Source organism: Mytilus galloprovincialis, chromosome 13, assembly GCF_965363235.1.
Source record: "Mytilus galloprovincialis chromosome 13, xbMytGall1.hap1.1, whole genome shotgun sequence".
Lineage (NCBI taxonomy): Eukaryota > Metazoa > Mollusca > Bivalvia > Mytilida > Mytilidae > Mytilus > Mytilus galloprovincialis.
In genome coordinates this window covers 12,606,409-12,623,176 of record NC_134850.1, presented here as the reverse complement: position 1 = coordinate 12,623,176, position 16,768 = coordinate 12,606,409, and the positions used below count along the sequence as shown (strand labels likewise).

At 32.0% G+C, this 16,768-nt stretch overlaps 1 pseudogene; it reads right to left on the bottom strand.

Moving 5' to 3' along the window:
* Positions 1 to 4,750: 4,750 nt before the first annotated feature.
* The window catches only part of LOC143057711 (sodium- and chloride-dependent neutral and basic amino acid transporter B(0+)-like), a 30,746-nt pseudogene continuing 18,728 nt past the window's right edge, over positions 4,751 to 16,768 (bottom strand).

The window sequence follows — 16,768 nt, the reverse complement described above, 5'->3', positions numbered from 1 at the left end:
GGCAGAAATGTTTCTAATGTGGTCCTTTTCTTATATTGAGTTTTTGCTGCTATCTAAAATCAAATTTTGGAACTATATTTAGTGGAATTATTTGGCAATCCTTCTAATCTTTTGCCTCTTTAGGTAAATTATCCAGAGTTGGAGCACACTCAGCTAACAGATTATTTTTTAAAATGTCGATTTATTCACATATAATTACATTAGATGTATGTTTCATTATGATACTTTATTCTCATTGGGTAACTGCACATCACGTGTTATTCCGTAAGCAATTGCATTGCTCAATAAAACTTTTCATTCATGATAACACGTGGTCCCACAATAAAGTGCACAGGTGAATTAAATAAAACAATAATACAAATCGTGTTCTCATGATCATAGCTAAAAAAATGTAATTAGAATGAAATTCAAAACAGTGTGGTTGTGGCCATTGATTGACACATTACATTCATCCATTGACTGGGACAATTTAGGTGAACGTTTGTATGTAACGACCATTGCTCACTGTGTACTTTTTAAAGACACTTAAACTATGGGGTCACCAAAGGTTCTCAACACCTTAATAAAGTAATTCGAAAAAATTAATCAGAAATAACACGATGTTTTGATTTATATCAATTATATAAATCAAAACATAAAGGTTATTTCTGATTAATTTTTCGAATTATTATATAATTAAAGGCGTTAAGAAACCTTGGTGACCCACAGTTTAAATTTCTATCGTAGGTACGTCGTGAACAGTGGTCGTTACAGACAAACGTTCACGTAAATTGTTCCAGTCAATGAATGAATTTAATGTGTCAATCAATGGCCACAGCCACACTGTTTTGAATTTCATTCTATAAGTATTGAATACTTCTTTTTGTAACTTCATAGGGTTGTAAAAGAGCTTCATACAAAATGTACTTCGGTCAACGCTTTTACACCCCAATGAAGTTATAAAAAGAATAATTCAATTCTTAAATAAATGAAGTTATTTCAAAGTTGAAATGTTGAAAGGAAATCCTCCAATGTAACGTTGCACATGTACAAAATTCATTTACAGGAATGTAAATATCATATACAGGAAGCATTCGCAGTACGTTGACCAATATGTAGATTTCATATTAAAAGAAATGTCCAGCTAAATAAAATCTAGAGTGGTCAGGACTGATTTAAAGTAGTCTCCTCCATGAAAGTCTTGATTGACCTATAATGGTTTACTTTAACAAATTTTGACTTGGATGGAGTTGTCTCATTGGCACTCATACCACATCTTCCTATATATATTGAACATTAAAACTTAATACTAATAAAAAGACTCTGCTATTTTCAGTGTTTGGTACAGGTTCAGCCGTTGGCGGTCACTGGGCACAACATCTTAACATATAACCACATGGGGAATAACCAGATAATTCTTTTTGTCAGAAAACACTGTCTAAATCCAAAGATATTTATCACACTGATCTGTGTCCACACTTGTACACCTTAAAATAATTCTATAAACCAAATATAGATGACAAATTAATTATAGTTCATGAGAAACTGTCCCCATAAACAAGATTAAACCATGACACTGATCGAAGTCAAGGTTAGATGAACTGAGTCAAACGAAAATGATCAGTGTACCAGGACAGATGAGCACAGCAGACAGATCCGGCATCATGTGGTTACAGAAAAATAGTGCGGATTTAGTCAAACCGAAGTAAAAGTACTTAAACAAAAATACAGTATGAAGTATTAAAAAAAAGTCTAGATTTAGTCAGCAGCTATTGTTGAAAAGTACCAACGAGATGCTTACCTGGTATTTAAAGTGTAATGAGACCTCTTGGACAGTTACAAATATCACATGCACTTATGTTTTGCTGTTCACACTCAGCCTAGTTCCTTAAGTTAACTAGTTAACCACAGAAAAAAAAAAAAAAAAACAATTGACATTTCAGGGGCAACAACTCCCAGATAGGTTGTCAAAATTATATGTTTTCAGAAGAAAAAAACAAAAGAAAAAAGATAAAATTGGAAAACGGTTATTTCAGGAACAATAACTTCAACCGGTTAATGGATTTTTCAGAAACTTTCAGATTAGACTCATCTTGTTTTCCTCATTTTAAACCCAAGTCCAACAATATTCAAGACAAATTTCAAAACAGGGGCGTCACCCGTGTTGGTCATAATAGATTTTTCAGGGACAATAATTCAAAAACAGGTTCATTGGTAAATTTTCTCCTGTTTTTGGGGTAGATTCATTTGTTCATGTGGTACCTTTAAATATACCCAAATACAAACTTTAAAACGTAATCAATGCAAACATTTCGATGAACCACCATAAGGAGGATGGACAAATATACCAGTAATCTCCATGGAAATGGGATATGTATGCTTTTTCAACTATACAAAATGTCATTGTTTTACCAAAACCATAAGTTGGTTTATCTTACATTATCCTGGAGATGGTTCCAAATAATCCCTATGGAAATAAGATGTGACCTTTCTTATAGAATAATATGACAAACATCATTGATCTTTCACTAGTGGTTCCACGTAAAATGACTTAAATTACAAACTAAAACATGCAAACTTAGCAAAGATTCAGTCAAAAGACCGACTGAGGGATGTGGCCAAATAATCTCGATAGAACCAAGATGTGCAGGTTATTATACAGGTGCAAACAAAATATTATTGAACTTTAATATGCAGTTCTTCTTTAAGTTAGCTAATCACAAACTATGCCAAAGTAATGCTTTTTCAAGTTCATTCCTGGGGCAATACTAGAAATAAAAACAAGTCAACAGATTAAATATTTCTGGGTTGGAACAGCTCATGACATGAATATTGTTCCCTTGTTAGTTTTTTATCTTTGCTATATAGTTATTTTTTGTTGCCTAAAGCTAAAGTTTGACCAAGATGTTCTATTTTTAACCACAATGGCAATGTTCGTTGATAAGTCTAAACAAACCTCAAACTTATAGATGAAGCAGAAAGATTTACTTTTAAACCATATAGCAGATTCTGACATTAGGTTTTAAAATATATTTCCTGGACAACAAATGATGGCCTGAATGTAAGATGTTGGCAAAGTGATGGCAAAGGCTAGCATGTGAGGCAATGTCCAATTTACAGTATACCATGCAATGATTTTATTTACCAAATATAGTTGACTTGTGTTCTAAAAATTTGAAAAATCACAAAATTAAAAAGTCTTTGGCATTTTTATACAGGTATTGTTTTTTGAAAATGATGTAAAACTAACTATGCCACATGGAAATTTCAGACCGTAAAGCATCTTTATGTCAGACATTCTACCAAATCAGATGCAGGTGATACAACAAGAATGTGTCCATAGTACAAGGATGCCCCATTTGCACTATCATTTTTGATGCACAGTTAACCTTGAAGCCTCAACCTTGACCAAAAATTTCAACCAAAAACTTAAAACCTGAAGCGGGACAGAGTCAAGCAGACAGTACAACAGACACACAGACCGAAAAACATAATGCTCCTTAGTAGGGCATAAAAATGTATAAAGGATATAATTTGTCCAGTTTGTATAGGATTGAATGAAGATAACTGGTGAATATGTATGATTGGCAAACTTAAACAAAAACTTATAAATGTTTGTATCTATTTATTTTGAATGAGATAACTGTACAAACAATCGATTCATGGATTTCAACAATATCAATAACAATAAAATATCACCAACAAATCACATGTTGATGATAATAAAAATACGGAAACTATCTTAAAAATATTTCTGTTTAAAAAATACAACAATTTCTGTCTCAAGTAAAAAATAAAATACTTTATCAATTAAATTGTGCTTTGTAACATCTTTTTAAGTTTCTTGTTTACTGTAATTACTATGGACAGTTATCTTTTCAGTAAAAGAATGATTTTGTAACATGTAAAGTCATACCAAACAAAGTTAAATATATATAGGCTAAAATGAATTTTAGTTTCAATCTACTTTTAATAGTTAATGTAATATTTGGAAACAGGGATACAAGAAAATTACCACATGAATCCTTTGCCCAATCTATATAATAAAACTAGACAGATTCGGACCTAATATGTATTAATCAGCAAAACATAGATCTTTCCTCGTTATGAAATGATATACATGATATGTACAAATGTAGATATATATAATTTGTAAAAAAATCTTGTTTGATATGTTTAACAACTATAAAATTGTAGAAAGGAAATTATATACATATAAAAAGGTCATAATTTAAAGGAATGTCATGAAAGTGTGAACATCTTTATATCAAACTAATGCAGACATGATTATTTTAAAAGTACACACTTGTTTCTAAAGTAAATTTCATTGATTTTGTAAAAAAATCATTTTGATGATTCAAACTAAAAAAGAAGAAAAATACTGTTTTGTTGCTTGCAAAATTAAATATTTTTGTATGTCAAAATTTTTTCAATTAAGGTAAATTTGAATTAATAATCATTTGTGTAACTAAAGTTTGAGATTTAAAGTAAGCCTGCATTGAAAACAGTTCAACCAAGAGTAGACAAAAATTGAATAACATTTCAATGAAATGGTTCCTAAAAATAAATAACACAAATGAGGTATCTATTGTATGCAACATTTGAAATATTAGCAAAATCATTATTTTACTTTATAAACTTCATTCTACTTTCAGAAGGCAGATTTTTGTATTTAGTATATAACAATTCTATCTTTAATATTCATCTTTTTAAAAAAAGCAGTCTTAAACCAAAAGTTTAAAAAATAATGTCATATAGAATCAAAGAAATGTAATTTTTCAAACTGAATCCATAAATTCACTTTAAAAACATTTTATAAATCTTATAATGAAAAAATGTAAAACTATGTACAATTCAAAATTAAGCACTAAAATTATGTTGGAATTGATTAAAATACTGAAAAAAAGTCACGGAGAAAACCATTTTACAATATATTTGTGACAGGTTTCTGTCATATTCACAAAATTCTTAACTAAAATGAGTAAAAGTTAAAAATAACTCTGCATTTCTTTGTTATACAAGTACCCTGAAACTATGTGTGAAATTCATTTTGAAATATACTTCAAAGAAAAACTTATATCTTTATGATTCTAATATTGCTATACATGTAGTTTATAATTGTGAAGCTGGATTGTCATAAGCGTAAGCTGCTTTTCCAATGTCTGTAAATTGTGTGTCAGCATTGTATAATTTTTCCTTGGTATTAGGTCCCCAGTCAGCTGCTAGTGTTGTTACTATTCTTAGTCTCTGTAAATATAAACTAGAGGCTCTAAAGAGCCTGTGTCGCTCACCTTGGTCTATGTGCATATTAAACAAAGGACACAAATGGATTCATGACAAAATTGTATTTTGGTGATTGTGATGTGTTTGAAGTTCTTACTTTACTGAATGATTTTGCTTCTTACAATTATATCTATAATGAACTTTGCCCATTAGTAACAGAGAACTATATTTGGTAAAAATTTACATAAATTTACCAAATTAATGAAAATTGATAAAAATTGACTATAAAGGGCAATAACTCCTTAAGGGGTCAATTGACCATTTAGGTCATGTTGACTTATTTGTAAATCTTACTTTGCTGAACATTATTGCTGTTTACAGTTTATCGCTATCTATAATAGTATTCAAGATAACCAAAAACAGCAAAATTTCTTTAAAAATTACCAATTGGAGGGCAGCAACCCAACAACCAGTTGTCCAATTCATCTGAAAAATTCAGGGCAGATAGATATTGACTTGATTAACAATTTAACTTCTTGTCAGATTTGCTCTAGATGCTTTGGTTTCATAGTTATAAGCCAGAAACTGCATTTTACCCCTATGTTCTATTTTTAGCCGTGGCGGCCATCTTGGTTGAATGGCCAGGTCATCGGACACATTTTTCAAACTAGATACCCCAAAGATGATTGTGGCCTAGTTGTTTCAGTGGAGATTTTGTAAAAGATTACTTAGATTTATGAAAAATGGTTAAAAATTGACTATAAAGGGCAATAACTCCTAAAGGGGTCAACTGACCATTTTGGTCATGTTGACTTATTTGTAGATCTTACTTTGCTGAACATTATTGCTGTTTACAATTTATCTCTATCTATAATAATATTCAAGATAATAACAAAAAACAGCAAAATTTCCTCAAAATTACCAATTCAGGGGCAGCAACCCAACAACCGATTGACCGATTCATCTGAAAATTTCAGGGCAGATAGATCTTGACCTGATAAACATTTATATCCCCATGTCAGATTTCCTCAAAATGCTTTGATTTTTGAGTTATAAGCCAAAAACTGCATTTTACCCCTATGTTCTATTTTTAGCGGTGGCGGCCATCTTGGTTGGTTGACCAGGTCACGCCACACATTTTTTAAACAAGAGACCCCAAAGATGATTGTGGCCAAGTTTGAATTAATTTGGCCCAGTAGTTTCAGAGGAGAAGCTTTTTGTAAAAGATTACTTTAATTTACGAAAAATGGTTAAAAATTGACTATAAAGGGCAATAACTCCTAAACGGGTCAACTGACCATTTTGGTCATGTTGACTTATTTGTAGATCTTACTTTGCTGAACATTATTGCTGTTTACAGTTTATCTCTATCTATAATAATATTCAAGATAATAACCAAAAACAGCAAAATTTCCTCAAAATTACCAATTCAGGGGCAGCAACCCAACAACCCATTGACCGATTCATCTGAAAATTTCAGGGAAGATAGATCTTGACCTGATAAACATTTTTATCCCATGTCAGATTTCCTCAAAATGCTTTGGTTTTTGAGTTATAAGCCAAAAACTGCATTTTACCCCTATGTTCTATTTTTAGCGGTGGCGGCCATCTTGGTTGGTTGACCAGGTCACGCCACACATTTTTTAAACTAGATACCCCAAAGATGATTGTGGCCAAGTTTGAATTAATTTGGCCCAGTAGTTTCAGAGGAGAAGATTTTTGTAAAAGATAACTTTAATTTACGAAAAATGGTTAAAAATTGACTATAAAGGGCAATAACTCCTAAAGGGGTCAACTGACCATTTTGGTCATGTTGACTTATTTGTAGATCTTACTTTGCTGAACATTATTGCTGTTTACAGTTTATCTCTATCTATAATAATATTCAAGATAATAACCAAAAACAGCAAAATTTCCTCAAAATTACCAATTCAGGGGCAGCAACCCAACAACCGATTGACCGATTCATCTGAAAATTTCAGGGCAGATAGATCTTGACCTGATAAACATTTTTACCCCATGTCAGATTTGCTCTAAATGCTTTGGTTTTTGAGTTATAAGCCAAAAACTGCATTTTACCCCTATGTTCTATTTTTAGCCGTGGCGGCCATCTTGGTTGGTTGACCGGGTCACGCCACACATTTTTTAAACTAGATACCCCAATGATGATTGTGGCCAAGTTTGGTTTGATTTGGCCCAGTAGTTTCAGAGGAGAAGATTTTTGTAAAAGTTAACGACGACGACGACGACGGACGACGGACGACGGACGACGGACGACGGACGCCGGACGCCAAGTGATGAGAAAAGCTCACTTGGCCCTTCGGGCCAGGTGAGCTAATAATATGTGGTTAAGTTGATGTTTGGTGCAATAATATGTGGTTAAGTTGACTTTTGGTGCAATAATATGTGGTTAAGTTGACTTTTGGTGCAATAATATGTGGTTAAGTTGACATTTGGTGCAATGTTATCTACAGTGGTTATCAAACTAGAGGCTCTAAAGAGCCTGTGTCGCTCACCTTGATCTTTGTGCATATTAAACAAAGGACACATGACAAAATTGTGTTTTGGTGATGGTGATGTGTTTGTAGATCTTACTCTACTGGACATTCTTGCTGCTTACAGTTATCTCTATCTATAATTAATTTGATCCAGAAGTGACAGTTGAAAATAATTTGTAAAAATTTACACAATTTACAAAACTTACAAAAATTGCTAAAAATTTACTATAAAGGGCAATAACTCCCTAAGGGGTCAACGGACCATTTTGGTCATGTTGACTTATTTTTAGGTCTTGCTTTGCTGTACATTAGAGCTGTTGACAGTTTATCTCTATCTATAATAATATTCAAGATAATAACCAAAAGCTGAAAAATTTTATTGAAATTACCAATTCAGGGGCAGAAAAGTTGTTCGATTGGTCTGAAAATTTCAGGGCAGTAGATCTTGAACTAATGAACAATTTTATCCACAGCAGATTTGCTCTGAATGCTTTGGTTTTAGAGATATGAACCAAAAGCTGCATTTTACCCTATGCACTATTTTTAGCCATGTCGGAAATCTTGGTTCAAGGGCGGGGTCATCGGATACATTTTTCAAACTAGAAACAGGTTGTCTGATTTGTCTGAAAATTGGAGGGCAGATAGATCTTGACCTGATAAACAATTTAACCCCATGTCAGATTTGCTCTAAATGCTTTGGTTTCAGAGATATAAACCAAAATCTACATTTTACCCACATTTTTCAAACTAGATGGACACAATCGATTGTGGCCAAGTTTGATTTAATTTGGCCCAGTAGTTTCAGAGGAGAAGATTTTTGTAAAAGTTAAAGACGACGGACGACGATGGATGCAAAGTGATGAGAAAAAAAAAGTAGATTACTGTGAACCAATTATTATTCATGGACTCATTGATGATGATGGAGTACTAATTTTCATTGGTTTTGTATGGACAGTAAAACCAAAAATTCTTTGAAAACAATATTGCATTTCACGGTAAGTAACTCTCACAAAGAAGACTTTTAGATCTGTCTCTGTCCTGTTTCAAAGTACAACTTAGTCACCTGATAAATTCAATTGTAATCTTACACATGTATCCAATATTTTGTTGAATCATTTTTTTTATTTTTAAATCCAACATTGTGCTATTTTTAAAGCAACATTGCAATAATTAAATAGAATTGAATATTTCAGTGTATACTCACTTCAGTGACTTTCCCAGGAGTGATGATGAATTTATAAACAAAGTACAAAGGTATAGGACATAACACTACGGCAGTCACACACCATCCAATAATCTGGGCGAAATCTGGGAAAAATACTCCATCTTTTACTTTAGGTGGTACATACTCAATTAGACGGTATGCAAACAGACCCTGTAATGTAAAGTCAACATGATACATAAGCAATGGTTAAAATATTACTTTAATTTAGGTACAAAGTCAATCTCATAGTATACAAACAGACCATGTAGCTTTTCCCAACAACATGAATTGTCAAAAATCTGTAAAATTTATTCAATGTGAGCAGTGACAAGTAATAAATGAAATATAGAATAGTCTTAAAATATTATTTTACATTATATAAGACCTCCTCTTTTCTTTTATTACTAGATGCATGGTGTTTAATTTAGTAATAGTTTACTAAATGTTTTTTTTTTATTTTGCTTGAACCTTTCTTTTTTTCCAGAGAAGTGGGATTTTGTACTGAACATGGCATGTTGTGGAATTTTGTGCTGTTTTTTTCACAATATAGCTATATAGGCCCTTAGACAATTGAGCATTTTGATCTCTGCTGTGTTCCTTTTTAGCAGTACCTATAGCTATGCACAATACAATTAAATAGGAAGTATAAAAATGTTAAGAAGAGTATATTTGACAAGATATCAAATACTCATAAAAACATTTTTGAATTGTTTTACATTGTTATTTCAGAGCCTTTTATAGCTGACTATGCAGTTTGGGCTTTGCTCATTGTTGAAGACCGTACAGTGACTTATAGTTGTTTATTTCTGTATCATGTTGGTCTCTTGTGGTGAGTTGTCTCATTGGCAATCATACCACATCTTTTTTATATTTCCTGATATACAGATTATTTTATAAATATCTAAAAGTTTTAAACATAGAGTTAAGATGATTAAACCTGAAATTCTGTATATTCATAAATTTTTCCATGCATTTATTTTTGCGATTTTTTAAAAGTGGATAAAAATTTGAGATTTATTATTGCAATTAAGCTAATCTGCATAAATAAATATGCATCAGGTGTCATAATGCATGTAATTATTGCAATTGCGCCCAGTCCTCGCAATAATTTCTGAACAGTATATTACTTACCCCTATAAGAAGTGGTGAAGCTAACACCCAACAAAACAACCAATATGTAGTTGGTGCTGGGGTTTTACCCAACATAAATTCAATATCTTTTATAAATCTTGTCACTCCTGTGAAAAAAGTAAACAGAACAATTTTTATTGGTATGAATAATAATAAATTTAAAGTATCAGATGAAAAAGTTGGTTGATAAGAATAAAGGGCAGATAACTCAAACTGAAATTTTTACAACAAATAATATACGGAAGGGAAGAATTTTCGAGACAGAACAGGATAGCTTTGTACACATCAAGTGTGTTGTGTAACAGCATGGCATTCTCTAAATTGTGCCATGGACTGGGCATTCCTACTTCAACTAGACAATCATGTCTGAATGGTTTTACACTGCTCATTTATAGCTTGCTGTTTGGTGTGAGCCAAGACTCTGTGCTGAAGGCTGTACTTTGGTCTAAAATGGTTTACAAATTGTGACATGGATGTAGAGTTGTCTCACTGGCACGGTTTACAAATTGTGACATGGATGTAGAGTTGTCTCATTGGCACAGTTTACAAATTGTGACATGGATGTAGAGTTGTCTCATTGGCACTCTTACCAAATCTTATTTCTTGACCTATAATGGTTTATACATTGTGACTTGGATGTAGAGTTGTCTCATTGGCACTCTTACCAAATCTTATTTCTTGACCTATAATGGTTTATACATTGTGACTTGGATGTAGAGTTGTCTCATTGGCACTCTTACCAAATCTTATTTCTTGGCCTATAATGGTTTATAAATTGTGACTTGGATGTAGAATTGTCTCATTGGCACTCTTACCAAATCTTATTTCTTGACCTATAATGGTTTATAAATTGTGACATGGATGGAAAGTTGTCTCATTGGCACTCTTACCAAATCTTATTTCTTGACCTATAATGGTTTATAAATTGTGACTTGGATGTAGAGTTGTCTCATTGGCACTCTTACCAAATCTTATTTCTTGACCTATAATGGTTTATAAATTGTGACTTGGATGTAGAGTTGTCTCATTGGCACTCTTACCAAATGTTATTTCTTGACCTATAATGGTTTATAAATTGTGACTTGGATGGAAAGTTGTCTCATTGGCACTCTTACCAAATCTTATTTCTTGACCTATAATGGTTTATAAATTGTGACATGGATGTAGAGTTGTCTTATTGGCACTCTTACCAAATCTTATTTCTTGGCCTATAATGGTTTATAAATTGTGACTTGGATGGAGAGTTGTCTCATTGGCACTCTTACCAAATCTTATTTCTTGGCCTATAATGGTTTACAAATTGTGACATGGATGTAGAGTTGTCTCATTGGCACTCTTACCAAATCTTATTTCTTGACCTATAATGGTTTATAAATTGTGACTTGGATGGAGAGTTGTCTCATTGGCACTCTTACCAAATCTTATTTCTTCATCTTTATGTTTAGCTGCTTGTTTTATGATAAATCATGAAAATTAATAAAAAATCAAAGAGCTGATAGCTCTGAAGTGGAAGAAGGTGAATAAAAGGAAACTTGAATTACCATAAAAGCAGCCCCACTTACCCAGGCTGCTTTGTTCCATTATCTTTAAAATGTATTTTTTTTTCTTCAAACAAGAAAAGGTCATAAGTACATGGATTTCCCATCCGTACAATCATTTTCTATGGTCAGTTGACTATGAAAATTAGGTAAAATCTTTAATTTGGCAGTAATTAAGAAGATCATATCAAGAGAAACACATGTGTACTAAGTTTCAAGTTGATTGGATTTCAACTTCATCAAAAACTACCTCGACCATAAACTTTATAACCAGAAGCAGGACGGACGGACAGACTAGAAAACATAATGCCCATAAATGGAGCATTAAAATAGCAAGACTTGTTACATACCTGCCAACTTTTGGGTTTTTACTGCACAACAACAATTTTAAAGGTTACAATTTTTAGCGACGTATTTTGCAAGATCTGGATTGTCTAGAAAAAGTGTCATATTTGTATGATGAACTTACATGCCTTTTCTGTTTGGTTGCATGATTCTAGTTATATATTAAATCGGTAGAAAAAATATACATGAAGCTAGCAGACAAGGGTTTATTTTCCAAATTAAGAATATTAGATGCTTGTTGAAATTTCCAATTTTGAATTATGCAGATGGACATTTAACAGGTTGGGAACAACACTCCAAATGAGGGTAACCTAACTGGAAGATCATCACAACCCACTGTAAAAAATGAGCACAAAAAAAGTCATTTATATTCATATTATTTGATGAAACTTTTCCCCAAGAACTATGCATCTATTAAGTACTGAATGGTCAAAACATCATGTTTTTTTATTGACATAAATTTTGTCGTAAATGTAACCAAATGATGTAGAAATTGTGTTTTTTCTTCAAATTTCCATCAAATTGTAATGTTTATAGTTCCCTTATTGCCTCTCTATAAAATAATAAGAAGAATCTGTTTCTTGTTTTGTTTTGTTTTGTTTTTGACAAATGATTGTTCACTGCTTGCAAATGAATCATTATATTTATATATCTTATCTGTATATATTTTTGTTCATGTCTCCATCTCCTTATCATTTGTAAATGTATAGACAAATAAGAAAGAAATAAGCTCCACATGTATATTTGCAACATCGTAAATTAATTAAAAAAATAGCATACACTAACACTAGTACTGCATAGATTTTAAGCATTATGAAAGTCATATTTGTAGAAAGCTTATTAAAAAAGACTTAAAAACAGTGTAAAATGTCTTGCTATTTCTTAGCTTACACAATAAAATCTAATATGTACTAACATTTACAAATTTAAATTTCAAGATTTTACTAGGAATTAATCTAACTACTAGACCTTTTATTAGTCTTTTTTTTATCTTTATTAACCTTTTATTAGTCTAGTTGCACATTTTGTATGTTAACTTCTATTCAGATGTCAACAAATTTATGATATAAACTTCAATTTAATCCTTGAAAGGAGGTCTAGATTGCTAAAATAATTTATAAATTTTAATTTTTTTATTTGTCCAAAATCATTTAAATTCATTTAATCAACATCCTTTTATGATTATTTGATTAAAATATTAATCATTTATAGTCTTTTTACAATTTACATTTTTAAAAGCAAAATAACTGAAAACAGGATAAAACAAAGGGAAGTAACAAAAAAGTATTTCAATATTCCCAATACACATCGTTTTGATAACACAACGGCAGTTAGCCGGAGGTAAACATCGTTGATTACCAGTATGTTTGACACCCAAGCTGTCAAGTGAAGCCATATAATTAAACATCTTCTTTGATGTTCAGGTAAAATTTAACACAGGTGTCAATTACACCCGTACAGTAGTAAGAAATGATCAAATATGGCGTCTGAAAAATTTCATACACGGGAGTTTTTTTCTCCCTAACGGAAGGTTCACATGTATGTTACGAAGGGCATCTAATTCACATGACAAAGGAAAACCATGAATAAAGACAACACTTTATATATCCTTTTATTTATATAAAAACAAAATCTTCTTGTATGCAGGATTGCAAATTCGTAACTTCAAGGGCGAACTTCTAAACAGGGCGAGTTGTCCCGATACCAAATTCACGCATGCGTAATACAAATATCTACAGTTAAATCATCCAGTTACAAGTAAACAAATAACGTTCATGTGGATGAGATGAAATCTAATAATTTACATAAATAAAAGGGTCATATTTACGATAGTGATTGTTTTACAATCATAATTTACAAATTAAATGATTCAGATGCCTAATCATGTGTAAAAATCGGTGTCAGGAATCTAAGTTGTTTTGAAATTGTAATACACGAAATGAATGCGGCATACGGAGACTCAATGCAAATGGTCGGCCCCTTAAGTCTTCAGAAGACTTGACGTCTTCTTCCACTAAAAAATCATCTTAAATTCATTTGGCCATGAACATTTTGTTGATTTAAAGTTTATGTTTCATTCATATGTTCATAAAGAAACATGATGTTCATCTTCATTTAAAACCCTTTTAATTTCCTTGTTCAAAGAAAATAAGACTGACTTACCATAAACCCATAGTACGGATACACATTCACATGTGGCTACACACAATACAGAGAAATCAGCACCATAACTGTCCATTAATCCTACTATGTAATCTCCTGTCTGTAAAATAAATATAACACCATGTACTAACAACACTGAGTAAAATGTTTGCATGCAACTGGTAATTCATTCCTGTTCATTCTTAATATTTAAATGTAAGTTGTTTTTAATGATAATAGATAACTTATATAAAGGTTTGAGGATGAACACTGAACAAAACTTAACTTTGATCTGTAACTCATCATGAGTAAATCACAAACCATAAATCATCACAATATCAGAAAGCGTTTAGAAAAAAGTCTGTATTACTGATTTTCAACAATTTATCAATTCCATAGCTCGTAATTTCCGCAAAAATTAGCCGAGCAGAACAAAACTTAAACTTGATCTGTAACTCATCTTGGTTAACTTGCATGCCAAAAATCATCCCAATATCTGAACGCATTTAGAAAAAAACGCTGTATAACTGATTTTCAATTTATCAAAGTCCAAAGCCCATAATTTTGACAAAAATTAGCCGAGCAGAACAAAACTTAAACTTGATCTGTAACTCATCTTGGTTAACTCGCATGCCAAAAATCATCCCAATATCTGAAAGCGTTTAGAAAAAAAGTCTGTATAACTGATTTTCAACAATTTATCAAAGTCCAAAGCCCATAATTTTGACAAAAATTAGCAGAGCGGAACGAAACTTAAACTTGATCTGTAACTCATCTTGGTTAACTCGCATGCCAAAAATCATCCCAATATCTGAAAGCGTTTAGAAAAAAAGTCTGTATAACTGATTTCCAACAATTTATCAAAGTCCAAAGCCCATAATTTTGACAAAAATTAGCAAGCGGAAGGAAACTTAAACTTTTGATCTGTAACTCATCTGGTTAACTCACATACCAAAAATCAGCCCAATATTTAAAGGTGTTTAGAAAAAACACCGTATAATGATTTGTTGCGAAATGACAGAATGACGGAATTATGGACAAGGGTAAAACTATATGGCACCGACAACTTCGTTGCGGGGCCATAAAAATACCAGAGTTATTTCCCTTCTATTGCAACTCTTTTTTTTATTTTTTATAAAATTTTTATCAAAATATATACATGTATAATATGCTTCTCGATGAAATAAAGACATTTTGTTAAATAGCAGAAAATGTTCAAAAAGAAATAAATACACATGTGACTTTTGTAGCTACTGGTGTAACATTGTCATTAATGTCAAAGACAAGATCAAACCGATCATGACACACTAAACCCAAAACACATGTGACTTTTATACTTACTGGTGTTACACATGGTAAAGCCATAAAGAAACATATCACTCCCAGACCAATACACATGTGACTTTTATACTTACTGGTGTAACACATGGTAAAGCCATAAAGAAACATATACTCCCAGACCAATACACATGTGACTTTTATACTTACTGGTGTTACACATGGTAAAGCCATAAAGAAACATATCACTCCCAGACCAATACACATGTGACTTTTATACTTACTGGTGTAACACATGGTAAAAGCCATAAAGAAACATATCACTCCCAGACCAATACACATGTGACTCTTATATTTTCTAAGTTTAGGGAACTCGTCCTGTATACATGTCAAAACGGTCTCCAATAAAGCAAACTGTTGGTTCTGTTTCATACTAATCTATGAATAAATTTCTACAATATAATCTTGAATGATTGGTATTCATTCATTGGGGTATCAGTGTTCAACAAAATACAAGTTTCCTATAGATTTGCATAGTAATAGTTTGCAACAAACTAATTATTCAATTCATAAAAAAATGATGAATCCATATTGTGTCAAAGAGACAACAACCAGACCATAGAGCAGACAACAGCAGAAGGTCACCAACAGGTCTTCAATTAGGAGATAACTGTATTGTACGGCATCAATTGGGGATTTGATGGTCGCAAATTAAGTTTACTGGCGATGCGTTAGCGGAGACAGTAAACAGGTATTTGCGACCATCAAATCCCCAATTGATGCTGTCGGAGCTTAAAATACAATATTGTTATCTCAATTCTAATAAAACTGACTGAAAACAACGTTAAAACATGTATTTAAAGTTTGCCATATGCCGTCTGCGCTTGTGCGTACGTCCCTTAGCATCAATTGTCAATTGATGCCATGTTAATATGTGACGTTATCCAATCGAAATGAACGTTACAAATTTGTTGCATTAGAATTGACAATTGATGCCATGGTATGCAAGCGCAGACGGCATATGACAGATTTTAAATACATGTTTTAACGTTGTTTTCTGTCTGTTTCATTAGAATGGAGATAACAATATTGTATTTTAAGCTCTGACGGCATCAATTGGGGGATTTGATGGTTGCAAATACCCGTTTACTGTCTCCGCTAAAGCATCGCCAGTAAACTTAATTTGCGACCATCAAATCCCCAATTGATGCCCTCCGAGCTTAAAATACAATACAGTTATCTCCTAAGTATTAAAATCATTCCACACTTTAAAAAAAATAATATTCAAATTATTATTTAATTTTCAGCAGTGCACCAGGTGGAAAATATTCTTTTTAGAGTACAAGATACATTCATCATCATAAAACAATATAATAGTATAATAGACAAGTTATTTCCAGTCAAAAAATTAGAAAAAGGTCCTGGTCCAT